Source organism: Cervus elaphus, chromosome 8, assembly GCF_910594005.1.
Source record: "Cervus elaphus chromosome 8, mCerEla1.1, whole genome shotgun sequence".
NCBI lineage: Eukaryota > Metazoa > Chordata > Mammalia > Artiodactyla > Cervidae > Cervus > Cervus elaphus.
The window spans coordinates 50,698,736-50,713,455 of NC_057822.1; the positions used below are offsets into that span (position 1 = coordinate 50,698,736).

At 33.4% G+C, this 14,720-nt stretch overlaps 1 pseudogene; it reads left to right on the plus strand.

Annotated features, from left to right (window-relative positions):
- The first annotated feature begins 7,603 nt into the window (after positions 1 to 7,603).
- Positions 7,604 to 14,503, plus strand: LOC122698209 (annotated as a pseudogene).
- Positions 14,504 to 14,720: the final 217 nt, after the last annotated feature.

Genomic DNA, 14,720 nt, shown 5'->3' on the forward strand with positions numbered 1-14,720 from the left:
TTCCAAATTTCCTTAATGGATTTTTTTCCTACAGTATATGCATTTACTTATGAGTGGGTAATGCTATGTACTAGCTTTCAAAAATGGATAAAATATTATAGATTGTTGTTATTATTTCAGTGAAGAATTGTATGAAATGTTCTTGCAGGTAGAATCAAGAGTGCAGTGAAAGTACACAAAAGAACAAATAAGCAAAATAAAATATATAGGACTGTGTGCAAGGTAAGGTCCATTCTCATGTAAAAGAAATATATGCCTTTCTCTGGTGATTTTTCTCTTTTGTTAAAAAGTAGGTGGCAAATATCTATGCTCGCTTACCATAAAATGTTTTTCTTATACATTCTCTTTTCTTGGGAACTTTTACTCTTTTTCTATATTCTCCACATTGTGGGAATTAGTTGTTAGCTTTAAATGAAAAGTTTAAAATGGCAATGCTAATTCGTATGGCAATATATGTTGAGAGCTTGGATCTGCAATAAAAATTGCTGTTACTACAAATAGGTGGTGTGATATAAGAGGAAATTTTAATCTAAAAAGTTAATTATAAAGCATTATAGAAAAAATTTTAATTATGTTTTGAAAACCACATTTGACCTCCTGATCATAAAACTTCAGAGGGAGCGAATACTCTCTCACTGAATATGAGTAAAATAAATCTCAAGCTTGATTCAGGCTTTGAAACCATTTCTCTTGCTTCAAGTTTCTTAATCTAGTTACTTGTCAAGTGAAGGAGTGATATGTTTCAGTATTTGATCTTGAAATCAAGATTGTAGAAATACTTCTGCTTCCATCCTGATAGAGAAACTTACATTGGATTAGCCCTTCCACCATAAACAACCACAAAATAGACAAAATATAAACAAATACTAGTTCTATACATTGTCCAAAAGGGAGCACTGGTTTGTAATTTTAATGTGTAATATGAAAAGCAGATCACCATTTGCCAATAGTTACAAGAGAGAAAGAGAAGACTGATTTTATAGAGATACAGGACAATTTTGTAGGGAGATGAACATGTTCTATATCACTTTGTTGGTTGTAATACAACTGTTTACATTAGCTACAACTGCACAAATTATACACTCAAACTTGGAGAATTTTATTGCATGTAAATTACACTTTGACAAAATAATTAAAAGAATTGATCACAGAACTAAAAAGTCAAACCTATATCATATCTTGAAAAATATGTTTAAATCATCCAAGTTCTGCAACAACAAAGTTTTCTTAGCTATCACAAACAGACACAAATGCACTCTAGGTAACAAGAAAAAATAATAGAGTTGAATCTCATCAAAAATTATCTTATTGCTCTTCAGAACACATTACTCAAGAAAATAAAAACATCAGTCTCCAGCTAAATGAAAATGTTCAATATATCTATATATAGTTATTTTTATACTTTTATCTTCATACATGATAAACAACTTGTATCTTAAAATATCTTACAATACACTAATAAAGCAAAAATATTACTTTAATGTAAGAAAAGAATACAGAAAACATCTCAAAAAGGTAATAGACTAAAAACTAATAAATAAAGCTACAATTTAAAGGCCCAAAATTTTAATCATCAAAGAAATGTAAATTAAACCATAAATAGATGTCATTATGCCCCCTTCATCCTTCAGAATATCTAAAATAGAACAGACTTTTAATACCAAGTGTTTATGGGAAAATCAATTTCAAAAATTTATGCTAAGAGCTTAAAATGATAGAACTACTTTAGGAAACATTCATTTAGCAGTTTCTTTTTAATCCAAGGGACTTCCCTGTAGCGCATATGGTATGAATCTGCTGGGTTTGAGCCCCGGGTCAGGAAGATTCTCCGGAGAAGGGATTGGCAGCCTTCTCCAATGGCACTCCAGAATTCTTGCCTGGAGAATCCCATGGACAGTGAAGTCTGGTGGGCTACAGTAGTGGGGTCACGAAGACTCAGACATGACTGAGAGGCTCTATTACTACTACTGTTAATTCAAACAACTTTTCCAGATAGCCTAGGTATTTACCCCAAAGGGCTGAAAACATATATCTATACAAAAAGCTTACTGAAATATTCATAGAAGTTTATTATCCTCCAAACCTGGAAACTATCCACATATCCCAATATCTTTTTTAAATACAGTTGTTTATGTATGACTATGCTTTCAACAATAGAATATGAATACATAGATGTGCTATCTCTTTTATTTTAAGATAAGAATTTTTATTTCTTAGAGCATCTAGCACTACTATAAATGACATAGATAATATATTTATTTTTAATTCAGCTGATTTTTAGAAATATCACAAACCCTATATATACAGTCTAATACAAAAAGAGATTCATAAATTAATTCTTGAGCAAAAGCATGCTGTGCAAACTTTGCTTGAATTCAGTGCTCTTACAGTCCTTAATCTGCTTTGTCACAACTTTTGAGTTAGTAGAAAGCTATTATTTTTCTCACTATCTGAACAATGGTTTCCAGAATTGGACATGAGGCAACACATGAAAATAGAAAAACAAATCAAATGAGCCTTTCTTACTTACTAAGGAGAGTGTATAGGCACAGTATAAAACAGGAGAACCCTGGTTGAACCTGGCAATCTCCCAAATTAAGAAGGTGAACCTGAAAGTACATCAAGGACATATTGGCTAGAGTTTGCAAACAGTAATGAAGAGAGAGCTTTTCACAGTAAGAAAACTCTAGAAATCTCCAAATGGCCTCCCTTGAGTCTTGACCTGAGTACTGATTACTGAAAGTACATAAGGAAATTGCCCAAGGCCAAAAACAACAGCAGCGACAAAAACTAACCAAAAAGAACAGGAGAAACAGTCCGCAGAGCTCACTCATGGCTTCAAATAATTCATGTTCCATTGACAGAAGTAGAAAAGCTTATAATTTATGGTCCTTAGACTAGGGTAATAACAGAGCATGTGTCAGTCATTGGGGAAAGAAGCCCTAGAATAAAGACTATTGTGATTTTACCTTAACAAAGATAAAAAATAAAACTATTTCCAAGTACTTCCAAGTGAAAAGTTGAGGGTTATTTATAGGAATATACAATTATCTAGCAACAAACAAGGTAAATTTTGAAATATATAGCTTCCCATAGAACAAAAGTTATCTCATCTGCAGTGAAATAAGAACATCTGACTCATAAGGAGAAGGAACTCTAAAATGATCCAACAGAAACACAATAAATAAGATTATTGGACAAGGATGTTAAACCTATTATAACTATATTCCTTATATTCAAAAGGCAGGGAAAGTACTAAATGTGTTAAGTATGGGTATGGTAAATACAAAACTACAGTACTTCTGAAGATAAAATTTTTAATTTATAAGATGACAAAATATATTAAATGGGATTAACATGAGTTTAGAAATAGAGGAAGAAAAGTTTAGTGAATTGAAAACATTGCAAACGAAACTGAAGTAAAAGAGAGAAAAAGGCAGAAAAATAAAGCAGAATTTAATGAGTCGTAAGAAAACCTCAAACAGCCTAATATATATATGACAATTGGAGTACTCATAGGAAGTGGGGTACAGAAAGAATATTTGAAGAAATTAATCATCCAAAATTTTCCAATTTAATGAAAAATATAAACCCTCTATTCATGATGCTCTGTGAACCTCAAATGTGAAATAAAAATATTACAACAAAGTACATCATAACTGAACTTCTTAAAACTAGCTATTTAGAGAAAATCTTAAAAACAGTTGGAGTAAATTAAAAATTTTCACAGGGAAAAAACAAAGAAAAATTGCAGAAGAATTTTTACCAAAAACTGCAAAAAGACAACTGCAAATTTAAATTACTAAAGAGAAAAGCAAATAAGAAGAACCCTATCAGTGTTAAATTCTATAGCTAGCAAAAACATTTTTCAAAAATGATGAGAAATAAAGACCTTTTCCAACATATAGAAATTGAAACAATTAATCACCAAAGATCTGAACTATAAGACATTTTATAAAAAATCTTCAGCAGAAAAACCCACTCAGATGAAGTCTGAACCTGCATAAAGGAGTAAAGTTCACTAAGAAAGGTAAATATGTGGGCAAGTATAAATGACCTGTTTGTAATTTTAATAGTTATCTTCAAAGACAACAGTTAAAACACAAATATTAACAATATATTGGGAGGTTTATAACATATGTGGAAGTGAAACATTTGCCAACACAAATAAGTACACCAGTGGCCTATAAGAATATGTTTATTATACCATGTGTAATATATTAGTTGGAAATAGAATGTGAAAGTTAAAGTTGGAGAAGGAAGCAACAACTCACCCCAGTATTCTTGCCTGGGAAATCCTATGGACAGAGAAGTCTGCTGAGCTACGGCCCATGCGGTGGACAAAGAGTAGGACACAACTTAGTGACTAAACCATCACCACCTAGTTAAAGTCACATGTCAACTCTAAAACAACTATTGTTACCAACAAAGGAAGCAGACAGAAACATGGAAAAGAGAAAAAATACATAGAATAATAGAAAAAAAACAAAAATAATAAATGCATGCTCAAATATGTGCTATAATGTAATATATATAATAACATCAATAATTCTATTAAATGTAAATTATCTAAATACCCCAACTAAATGGAAGAGATTTTTATATTACATATAAAAAAGAAAGACACTGTCATATATTGCCTAAACATAATCTGCTTTAAATGTAAATACACAATTAAGTTACATACTTAAATATAAAGATATATTATAGCATCTTAACACTAAGCAAAATACTAAAACAAAAATGTTAATATTAGACAAAAAGACAAAACACATCAGCTGGGATAAAAAGGATAACTTTGTACTGATAGAACATCCATTTTTCATTTTGTCATAACAGTCCTAAATGCTTTTACACCAAATTAAAGAAATTCAGAATACATGAAACAAAAACTGATAGAACCACAGGAAGAAATAGACTCATTCACAACTTTCATCAGAGGTTTCAACATTCCTCTGTTCCTATTTTTATTGCAAGTACATTAATTGTTTAAAACTATTGATATTTCATGGGCAAAAGAAAAATAAAATTATATGTTAGAAATTATCTGTTATATATAATATATATAAAATTTGTAGATTATGTAAATTATCTATAGTTTCTTTATTTTTTTCTGCCAAATTTGGAGAAAATTAAAATCTAGACATATCATTGTAGTTAATTAATTTTAACAAATTCTACTAAACTCATTCTAAATTACCTGAAGTTAATACACCTGAAATACTGCTTTTATTACTGATGAAGGGCTAAGGTAAGAATAGGTCTTGGTGAAAAATCCAAATTAGACTGTTAATGGAGCTCCACAGAACAACAGTGTCAGGCTAGGAAAAATGTCCCTTTACCAAAAAACAAATCTGCTTCTGGAGGGAAGAGAATGAAATTTGTGTTTTCTGTGAGTAGGTAGTTTCCATAGGGTATACAGAGTTGAGTGAGCTTGCCTGTTCTCCTGTTGTCAGATTTGCATGTCAAAAAAGCCACAACATCTTTCCTGAAACAGAATTAAGAAAAGGGCCAGAATGAGGTTGGTAGTGCTGCATTAATCAGCTTTATCAGCATGAAGAAAAACATCAACAGTAAGTGTGACGTACTTTCTGTTTAAATGGATTTTCCAAAATGTTTGCCATTAAAATGTTATTGGAAATTGGAGTACTTTTCCATTATCAAAATATTTTAAAATATGATAATTAGTACTAGGAGTTAGGTAAATAACCCAGAGCAGATTGGCATACTCAATTTGTCTTTATACCATAAAATATTCCTTAAAATTTTCTGAATATATCTAATTCAAGTAAACTGCTAGAAACACCATCTAAAAATACAGATGTCAATCACAGATGTTTTATTTTTCCATAAAATATTCAGAAAAAAGGTACACACATTGAGTTAGTAAAATGTCTTTCAAGCAAATATCTGCTGGGAGTTTTTGTAATAGTCTTTCTGTAAATAGAGAATGCTTTGGAAAGTAATCATTTTAGTATATTAATCAGTAAAGTGTCTGTGGCATTTTGACGAGATTTAATCTGGAGTGTAATGTGCATAATATCAGAAAGATTCTGCCAGACACACAAAAAAATGTAGCAAATCAAATTTCCCTTTTAACTAAATGTATTGGGGCATCAATATGTTACCTCCTTTGAAACCTGAGGTGAATATTTACAAAAATAAAAGGGAAACATGAGGAAAACCATTGTGAAGGCAGAAGCATATTAGCATGACCATTCTATGAAAAATTGAACAAAAGGCATCCTGGAGGATTGTCTTTTGCATGTTCTAAATCATAGGCATTTGCCCTTTCATCATTGTCTTGTCTGTGTTCCATAATGGAGCAGTGGTTGTTCTTTGAAACACTCAATCCACCAAAATAATCCAATGCTTTATGTTTTTCCTGTGTTACCATCAGTTTTCAAAGATGATATTCAACAATGTTAAGAGTCAAATTGAGAAAAAAAATGCATGTTAGTTTTGTTGAAAATAATTAGAATGGAAACAGATAGAGGTGGAAATGAACCAAGTGTTCAAAACTGGTAAGGCTAAATGGAAACACAATCAAAATCATAGAGAAGAGAAAAAGTAAATGAACTCTCTTAATATGTGAGGCATAAAAAAGGTTGCTTGTGAATTATTTAAGGATAACGTTGAGAAAGATAAAACATGCCAAACCTGATATACAGGGAACATAATCACTGAATTTTTGCTTAATTGAGAAAAAGAATTATGTGGTTAACTATTCTTTTTGCCAAAAGCCTGTAATATACCATATACTTACAGACATGGCTCGGTTGTAAATATACCAGCCAAGCAGAAAACACAGATTCAATCCCTGAGTTGGGAAGATCCCCTGGAGAAGGAAATGGCAACCCATTCTAGTATTCTTGCCTGGAAAATCTCATGGACAGAGGAGTCTGGCAAGCTACAGTCCATGGGGTTGCAAGAGTCAGATACAACTTAGCAACTAAACCACTTTGAAATCATGATCTGGGTCTGAGTCTGTAATTGTTACTTGACTGCCATTGCTTCTAGCACTTCTGAGAAGATAGAACCAGGAAGCAAAATCTCACAAACTGTTTATCTTCTTCAGCAAATCCAATTATAAACTGGATTTTTTTGGTCACTCTTCCATATCAACCACTTTTTCTTGGGCACCTTTTACTTTATTTCTGTCTTTTTCTGAATACTACTCCTTTCTTTAAGACCCTTTAAAAGTTTTCATTGCTATTTTTTCTTCCTTGACATCTTGTCTTCCTTCCTGATACAGGTAAGATAAAGCCGAACCTGAATACCCAGGTATATTTGCAAAGGCTTAGAACATGAAGAAATTACATGATGGATTTAAATCCACTCATAAGGACCCAGTTAATCATTTTCTCTGCTTAAAGAAAAGCATTTCAAAATTTAGTCATATTATGGGTTGAATAACAAGAAGATGTTGGACTCCTAAATCCCAGTGCTTTGTTTAGAAATAGAATCCTTGTAGATGTTCAAGTTAAGATGAGTTCAGTAGGGTGAGCTCTAATCCTGTATGATCATATCCTGGAAAGAAGGGGGAGATGTGGCCAATTTATATTAAGAAGGATTTCAATGACATAATGTAAATGCTTGTCTAATGGGAAAGACTTGGCAAGCCGAGGGTTTAGAGAGAAGTGCACACCTCAGTTATTTTGAAGGTAAGTGTTTCTAAATTTATTTTATTATTTTTTATTTTTTCTAAATTTATTTTAAAATTTAATTTGGTTTAATTAAACGAAAGTTCTCTCTTGGCTCTGTGTACATATAGGTGGGAATCAAGGAAGGTTGTTTATTCTTTGGTTCTATGTATAAAATTTTCATGCTGAGGTTACTTCCATATTTTAAAGATGAACATTAAAAGTGGAAACAGTACAGAAGTACTGTATAAAAGGGGAATAAAATGTTCTTTAATTCTTAGGGAATTGCTTTCCTATTATTTTCTTTTTTTCCAATTTTAATAAAATATAACATCTTTGACTCCCAGGATTTAAATCAAGGTTTATTTATGTTGAAAATAAATATTTTCTTAAATTCACTTATAAAAACTAACCTTTTCAAATTTATTGAGATTTCAGAAATCTTAGAGTGAAAATCTACCAAGGAATGGATTCTGAAAAGATATAACATATTTATTCCCTAAAATGCCTCCTAGTGTCATTCTTAGTTACTTTACTTTGATGAAAATAAGGCTTAGAAAGATGTAATGTTTTCATAACAAAATTAATCTAAAGTTATTAAACCATATTAGACCCCATAATTCCATGTCTTTCATCCCTTTACTCAAGATTAAGCTCTTTTTTTCTTCTTAGTTACTTGCCAAATATCTATTATTGCATTGATATGTGCTCAAATTTCATTCTGTTTTTATGCTTTTCTGGTTACTTCTCCCACCTTCCCATTGCAGAGCTCAGTACTCAGTCTGAGTTCTTATTCTATCTCTGCCTATACCTTACTGGCAGTGTTCAGGTCAGAACCATCTGCAAATATATCTTTCTCCATTGATAAATATGTTATTTTAGGGTAAGAATTTCATTATGGTTTTCCTTTTCTTTTTAAGATGTATCACAGTGTCCCGTGATAGTCTACAGAGGGATGTTTACTAACTGAATTAATAAAGTCATGTTTTGTTACATATTAGCCAAAGGACACAAGTCACTTTAGATACTTCACTCTTGAGCTTTTTTAACCCTCATAGTTAGATCATTTGTATGTCTTGGATTTCCCATAACAGTCCTATTTTATTTTTTTATTAAAATATAGTTGTAAATAATATTGCATAATTTGCAGATATAAACATAGTGATTCACAATTTTAAAAGTTATGCCTTATTTATAGTTATTATAAAATATTGGCTATATTTTTCATGTTGTACAATATATCCTTGTAGCTTATTTTACATATAATACTTTCTACCTCTTAATCCACTGTCTCTGTCTTTCCCCTCCCAGCTTCCCTCACCCCACTGGTAATCACTATTTTGTTCTCCGTATCTGTGAGTCTTTTTCTTATTATATTCACTAGTTGGTTTCACTTTTTAAAAATCTGTATATAAGTGATGTCATACTGTATTTGGACCCTCTGAGTCCATTCATGTTGTTACAAATGGCCAAATTTCTTTCTTTATGACTAAGTAGTATGTCATTGTATACATATATACGACATCTTCTGTATCCATTCATCTGTTTCTGTATCTTGATGATGGTAAATAATGCTGCTGTGAACATTGGGGTGTATGTACCTTTTCAAATTAGTGTTTTTGTATTTTTCAGATATATACCGGTAAGTGAATTGCTAGATTATATGGTAGTTCTTTTGGTGTTTTGAGAAACCCATACCGTTTTCCACAGTGGCTGCACCAATTTACATTCCTACCCAACAGTGTACAAAGGTTCCCTTTTCTTCACATCTTTTCCAACATGTATTATTTGTGGTCTTTTTGATGATTGCTATTCTGACAGGTGTGAGGTGATATTTTGTTGTTGTTTTAACTTTCATTTATTTGATAAATAACAATGTGAAGCATCTTCCATGTGCCTGTTGGCCATCTGTATGTCTTTGAAAAAGTGTCAATTAGGACTTCTGCCCATTTGTTAATCAAGTTGACTGCATTTTTTTGATGCTGACTTGTATGAGTTTTTCATACATTTTGAGTATCAAGCCATTTTTGGTCTTGTCATTGGCAAATATTTTATCCCATTCAGTAGGTTGTCTTTTTTGTTTGCTGATGATTTCTTTTACAGGACAGTCTTGGTTTATACTTGCTATTCTGGCATCTTGTCTGCCTTGGGCTGTTTTTTTTTCTTTTCAGATTTATCATTTTTAAATGAATTATTATTGTTAATAATTACTTTAAGGTAAACTGGATAGATTGGATGGGCTTTCAGCTTGTATTTCTGCTTTAAGCTATGGTTTCATCCAGTTTGAGTCATTATCTTATAGTGTGTGAGATACATGACCGTGAATTGTATCCTCATGTTAGCCAGTTATTACATCTGAAAGATGAGCAGCAATTACTCTTTTCTCTCTTTCCATCTTCTTATAAATGAAACAATGAGTATTTCCCTTTAAAAACAACATGCTGATAAAATCTTCTGTGCTGTAACGGAGGCAGTTTGGGAGAGCTAAATTTCTCTGAAATGGGGGGAGTGGAAAGTGTTGCTTCTTCTGGCCATGTAATTTACAAGTATGGTGCCATCAGCAGGGCTGTGGTTTTTGAAGCCAGTGCTTGATCTTTGAAAAGTCCATAGACAGGAGTGACCTCTGATTAATTGATGTAGTAGCTTAAACAATATTCTAGGTCTTGATTTCTTCCTGATATTATCTTAACTTTGTTTCCAGTGAGTAGGAACAATTACCCTCAGACTCTTTTTATGGTAGCAAGATGGCAATAGCTCCTAAATTTCTAGTTCAGGAGAAAAAAGAACTAGGTCTTATAAATCTTCCAGATTTTCCGACATTCATTCAATAGACAGGCTCTGGACATTCACCATTCAATATGTTGTTTGATTCCACTTATGCATGCTACTCTTCTGAAAGAATCCAGGGGAAAATTCCCACGGAGACTTTAAAACTGACCTCAAATAATATCTAGAAGGAGAATGGATATAAAGTAGCAAATAAAAGTATCTGTGACTCTGAGACCCTGGAATGTACTATATAGTCTAGTGTTCTATAATTATGTTTTACTCTTTTCTCTGATAGGTAAGGCCAATTGTATACGTATGCTCCCCCAATTCTGCTTACAAAATCACTTTTAATCTTTCTGAAAACAGGTCAAATTTTCAAAACAGCTTAATTCAAGATCTAAAACCAGGCTTATCCTATTCATCAGATTTAACAACCAGCTTCCCAAACCTTCACAGTTTCCAAACATTATTTTTGGTTTAAAATAACAGCGCAGTACAGTGCCCATTTGGGAAAAAAAAAATAATATTGTGGCTTTTCTACAAGCTCTTTGAACTTTCTTTTAAAAAAATTTGGCGTATTTTATCATCTATTAAATAAATATTACATACTGAGATGAGACTCTGTTAAAAGATTGAAAGTGAAGTGAAAGTATTGCTCAGTCATGTCCAGCTCTTTGTGACCCTGTGGACTGTTGCCTGCCAGGCTCCTCTGACTGTTGAATTCTCCAGGAAAGCATACTGGAGTGAGTAACCAGTCCCTTCTTTAGGGAATTTCCCCTAACCAGTGATCGAACTCATGTCTCCTGTATCTCCTGCATTGACAGGCAGATTCTTTACCATCTGAGTCACCAGGGAAGCCTGTTAAAAGATTAAATAGGGGTAATTAGTTGGAAAAGAAGGGAAAGAAAAATACAAAATTATAAAGTAATATCTTATTTTACCCAAGAATGCCAAACACTGAATTTAAAAAAACTGGAAAAAAAAATTATTACCTATAGTGGTTTTGCTCTTCTGGAGAGAGATGCAGCTGAGAATGATAACCTCAGGAGGGTGGTCTATTGACCCCTAAGTCAAGGCCTGACTTCAAGTTAGAGAAAACAGTTTAGAATAAACAAAGTTTGCCAGGCAACAATGGGACAATGCTACTAGTTTTCTTTCCATGGCTTCCTTTTTATGTACTTTTTAAAATCTTTGGAGAAACATTTTACAGTTCTGCTCCCTGTAAAAGTGATGTTTGAATGTATTCTACAAAAGTTGCAAAGCTGGTAACTCATAAAATATTCCTGAGGTTGGCAAGTTTCATAAGATGAAAGGTTCACACAGTGCTAACAAGTAACTAAAAAGGAGACTGGGGTAGCGTGCCCCAGCACAGCAGTTTAAAGTCCCAGGCTGGATACTGCACTGCAGTTTGAATCTTTATCATGATGCCAAGAAGATAAATAACATATCCAACATGCTTATCTATGGTTGGTGTGTTTAAACATAATTGACCTTACTACAAAATAATTGAAATATGGATTAAAACATCCCTGTTTTTCCTCCTATTTTTCACAAAAGAAGATGAAAATTCTACAATGAAAAGGATTTTCACATTTATATTTAGCTCATTTTGCTTTAGCTTGAAAAACAGGTCTCTAGTTTCTGCCAGAGCTTGTAACCAAGGAGAATGATTACCACATGCAGGTGTCACTGATTGGTTGAAATTGAAAGCTGCACAGATTGGCTTGGAGGCCTGAACTGATCTCTCTATCCTCTAATCTCCATTTGCTTCTGCCAAATGCCATTAGAAAGCAGTCAGATCCGTTTTGACTGACAGCATAGCTAACAAGTATGATCGGTGTTTGTGGGGGAAATATATATATATATATATATACACACACACACACACATATATATACCTTATATACATATAAATTAGATGACTAGTAAAAGACTAGTTATAAACATATTTTACTCACTTTCAGTGGGCCTGATGTTGAGAATTCTGCTTTCTATTCTTAATTTACCAAACTACTTTGCAGTAGTATCTGAGGTAAGGAAAGAAGATATATATAAACAAATGACAGCAACCACAGAAACCCTCCTATCTCATGGAGAGACATTAAGATTTATGACATAAGGCTGTAAAATACTTTCAAATAATTATAAGCCCTTGCAGATAATATATAAAAGTGTTATTAACTAACTGGACTCTATCTTCACTTATAGAACAAATAGAAGCGCTCTTAATATGTCTTCATATAAATAACCTTTGAGGTTAGTTGAAGGTTTCAGTCCCCTTTTGAAGATGTACCGACTGAATAACTGGCTAGTAAGTGCCTCCTGCTTTTGTCCCACACCAGCTGCACTTCTTAGTTCATCTACTGAAACCATTCTTAGATGTTACAGACAAGGCCTTAGGATGCGATCAGATCTCAGTAAACCAAGTTTCGAAGGAAGGCTTTGTCCTTACATCATAATGTGCCTGTATATGTTTTAATTTGAAATAAAATTTTAAGATATGTGTACACTTTTTGTTTATGGTTCCTAATTTAACCTACTTTTTCAATTAACTTACCAGATAACTGTTCCTTCAAATAATATAAGATGGCTCTAAAACTATATAGCATAGAAATATTATGAATACAACATAAAACATAGAACTTTTCACACATAATGTAGTGATGACACTGAAAATTGCTTTATCCAAGAATATTTTAAACCTATATCTTCATTTCCTCTAATTCAGAATTCTTTTAGCTTAGAAACTAAATAAAAAGAAAATTTCAAGTGCAAATACTAAAAGCATAGGGGAGATTAACCTTATATTTGCCAAGTTTTTAGAAGCAGATTAAAACTTCTACCTAAACTGCCCATTGCATCAAATGATATTATCCTCTCCAGAATTTGATTAACAAAAATTCTACTATTAAAAATGAATTCCGTTGTTTTGTAAGACTTTCTTTCACAAATGAAGACTAGCTTCAGGTTGGTGAACAGATGAAAGTACTGGGACAGGTATGTGCCCAGAGGGGATGGAAGCTCCCATACCCGCCTCCCTGACCTTGCCCTGAGCTTTCTTCTCTTTGTCTGTTCTTGAGCTGTATCCTTTAAAATAGCCTAGCAAATAGTTTTTCAGATGCTGCATACTTGGCAAGACATGTCAGTTTGATGTAGATGTCCCCAAAGAGACCTCAGCTCTCACTGCTAATAGGCTCTGTGGCTCTGGTTTCCACTCCATTGTGTATGGATGTCAGGAAACGTGTGTAAAAATAGCTGAAGTTGTCTTGTGTGGACGGGCCAAAAGCATGGCTCCCTACTGTGTCAGAAATGTATGTATTAGAACCAAGTTGGGATCAGAGCTCAAGCTGGAAGATTCTTTGTGAGCAGCATTAACAGGGCAGCGTGTCCAAGTCCCCATAGGAATTGCTGCAGAGAATCTTGCTGCAAAACATAAAATAAGTAGAGAAGAATTTAACAAACACCCTGTAGTCACAGCAGAGATGAAAAGCTGCTGATGATGCTGGCTACTTTAATAATGAGATGATATCAGTTTAGGTAAAGACAAGGACAGGAGCAAGTAATGAGTAATACCAAGTAATGAGCAGGCTTAATACCAATGAGCCTGGTGTGGTTAAATAAACTTCCTCCAGTTTTAAGGAAGAAGGGACCATCACTGTAAGGAATGTATCAGAAATATTTGATGTTTTCATAGATAGTGAAGATGCTGTCAAAAAGAATAACTTCATGCTAGCAAGAACTGTGGGCTATTTTGTATCTAGACGTGATTTCTCTGTTATAGATATTGGTCTTGTCCCTGCCTCCAGTGGGGCGCTAAAGAAAAGAAGACTGAGTCTTTAGGACATGGATTTGGTGGAAGTGAATGGAGATTTTGCCCCCCAGTACTTGGCAGTTGAGAAGAACTTGGATTTCAACCCAAGTAAAACCAATATAAATGGAAGAGCCATTATTTGGAATCAGCAGGATCTGGATCAAGAATTATTGCACACACAGTTCATGAATTAGGATGTGGAGGTGGAAAATATGCAGGGGAATCAGCTTCCATTGAAGGTGGCCAATGTATCACACTCGGTATTTGGAGCTCAGCCTGAAGAAACCAAGGAGCCCACCACAGCACACAGTTCCTTTATTTGGCTTGTTGTTCAGTCACTCAGTTGTGTCTGATTGTTTGTGACCCCATGGACTGCAGCACACCAGGCTTGTCTGTCCTTCACAATCTCTCAGAGTGTGCTCAGACTTATGTTCATCGAGTCGAGGATGCCACCCAACCATCCCATCCTCTGCTGTCCCCTTCTCATCCTGTCTTCA